This window comes from Corvus brachyrhynchos, unplaced genomic scaffold, assembly GCF_000691975.1.
Source record: "Corvus brachyrhynchos isolate BGI_N302 unplaced genomic scaffold, ASM69197v1 scaffold125, whole genome shotgun sequence".
Classification (NCBI taxonomy): domain Eukaryota; kingdom Metazoa; phylum Chordata; class Aves; order Passeriformes; family Corvidae; genus Corvus; species Corvus brachyrhynchos.
This window is the reverse complement of record NW_008238342.1, coordinates 180839-183450: the sequence shown is the minus strand read 5'-3', so window position 1 is coordinate 183450 and position 2612 is coordinate 180839. Positions and strand designations below refer to the sequence as shown.

General features: G+C 51.3%; 1 long non-coding RNA gene across 1 annotated transcript in view; it reads left to right on the top strand.

Annotated features, from left to right (window-relative positions):
* Window positions 1-2094: 2094 nt before the first annotated feature.
* LOC108446928 overlaps window positions 2095-2612 on the top strand; it is a 52600-nt gene continuing 52082 nt past the window's right edge. Inside the window, exon 1 of the long non-coding RNA XR_001862269.1 lies at window positions 2095-2485. This is a non-coding gene — a long non-coding RNA (uncharacterized LOC108446928). The remainder of the gene's footprint in view (window positions 2486-2612) is intronic.

Genomic DNA, 2612 nt, shown 5'->3' with positions numbered 1-2612 from the left:
GGGCTGATCAAGGGACTTGGAACAGCAGATCCTCAGGTCTGCAGGTTGGAGGTCCCCGTCCACTTTTTCCTGGGATGAGGCTGATAAGGAGCATCTTCTGTGGCTCCTCACATGGAATCCCACACCACCCCAGGGGCCTTGGTGCTGGGAAGGGCTTTGGTGTGGTGTCCCACATGATCCTGGCATTCCAAGTCAGCACCTCACAGTCCAGATGGGTGGCTTTGTAAAGGCTGGATAAGACCTGGGCTCCAGGGAGATTAGGGATGGGTTGGACTCTACCTGGGTGCCAGTTACAAAGGGCTAGACCCCTCAGAGGTCTTTCCTGGGACCTGCCCTAATAGCCATAGCAATGACCTGGGAAGGGGACAAAATGCACCCTCAAAATGAGACCCTGAATGCCCCTTCCAACCTGAGCTTTCCTGGGACCTTGTAGCTCCCCAATCCCCTTCCCAAACCTGCTGCAGGTTTGCTCTGTAGCTGCAGCTTTTTATTCTCATGACAGATTCTCATGGAGATCAGGTCTTGATCTCCACAATTAGCACCACCTTATTTTCCATCCCAGGAAAGGGACACCCCCAAAAATAATCACCTAATAATTTTTTTCAAAATAAAAATGACAAAACATTTCCCAGGATCTCTGCTGAGGAATGTCACAGGGGAAGAAAAACTCTTTTTGTGATCAAGAGACTGAACTTCAAAACACCCAAACTCTCCGCAGGGCACCTTTCTGCGGGGTTATTAATAAGAAATAATTGTTTTAAATGCAGAAAAGTCTGTGTACATTCTATTTCCTTCCAAAAGCCCGGCATCGCTTGTCCTTAATGAATAATGAAAGATGCTTTTGTATTGCTTCCCACCCATAGACTTTCAAGTGATTGTTAAGCAACAATAAATAGGACTCTAAAGAAAATCAGGGCTTGATGAAAACTTATTTCGGACTAAAAGAGAAGCACCTGCTGTTGCACAAGTTCACAGACATTCCTGGGGCTTTGGTGGGTGGAGAAACTTGGTGAAAGCTCTGAATGTTCCAACACTGGGAAAACATCACTAAATGATTCTGAAATGCTGTTGTGTAGCTCTGTGGGAATTAGAATTTGGAAGGAAACCGGGAGATGCCACAGGAGAGGCACTTTGATGCCCTGATCACAGCACTGCTGTGATGTCCTGTCCTGTCTGATCTCATTCTGAGGGGGGATTTACATGGAAAGCCAAGCCCAAAGAGGACATTGTTCTCCGAGAAGAGAGGGAGAGCAACATCCTGTGTCAGACTGGGGGATTTGGCTTTCATGGAAAAACAGTGTATTCCACCAGGAAGCTGATGTGGCTTTCAATGCTGCCAAGGGAAAGCCCATGGTGTAGGTGAAAAACTGAAGCTTGGAAGGCATATCATGGGATAATGGAATGGGTTGGGTTGGAAGGGATCTTAAAGCTCATCCCATCCCACCCCCTGCCATGGGCAGGGACACCTTCCACTGTCCCAGGCTGCTCCAAGCCCCGTCCAACCTGGCCTTGGACACTGCCAGGGATCCAGGGGCAGCCACAGCTGCTCTGGGCACCCTGTGCCAGGGCCTGCCCACCCTCCCAGGGGAAAATTTCTTCCTAATATCCAATCTTATCCTGCCCTCTGTCAGCCATGAGCTGCCCAAGAAAAATTGAGCTGAAAAAGCCAGTTAATTGCTCACATTTGGGTTGGTAGGTACCGAGTTCTTGCCTCCAGCTCACAGCCAGAGAGGTCTTGATGTTGGCAGGAGAGTTCACCTTACTAAGGGGTCTTTACCCAACCTTCAGAGGTATCTTCTGAGCACCTCAACACTCCCACCAGTCCCATCAGGAATCAACACTATGTTGGGTAGCTTTGTGCAACTGGTCACTTAAATACCAATATAATTCTCTTGGGATCAGTGGGGAAAACTTCAGGGGGATTTGCCGTGAGTGTCAATTAATCATTTGTGCTGCGGCACTATCCCAGATATGTAACAGGAATAAATTTCTTCACTGAAAGGGTTATCCAGCCCTGGCACAGCTGCCCAGGGCAGTGGGGGGGAGTCACCATCAATGCAAGGATTTAAAAGCTGTGAGGATGTGGCACTTGGGGACATGGGTTAGTGGTGGGTTTGGCAGTGCTAGGATAATGGCTGAACTTGATGGTGATTCTATGATTTATGCCTCTGTGCTGGGTCGCTCCTGCTGGTGAGCCCTTGCCCTCCTCTAACAGGCTGTCGAAAGCGGCTGCATTAAATTATTTGCATTGCTGTGACCTGAACACCGCTCCCGTGAGCGGGGAGCACACGGCGGGAGCCTGTGGAACCCGTGTGCCACCTCCAGCTGATGCTGTCCCCAGCACCGCCGGCGCTGCTCCCCGCACACCTCCGCGTGTGCCTGTCCCTCTAGCGCCGGGGCCCTCAGCGTTCGGACACTGACGGGATGCCGGACGTTAATTTCGGTCAGGAAACATCATTTTCCCAAGAGAACCGTTTTCTTCCCGGTGAGTGCCAGGAGCAGGCGGACACAGAATGGAGCAGCCGAGCTGAGCACCGCTCTGCTAGCGACAGCCCCCGGGGCAGAGCGGCCGCGCTCCGCTCCGCGCTCAGCGGGGACGCCGCGGTGCGAAC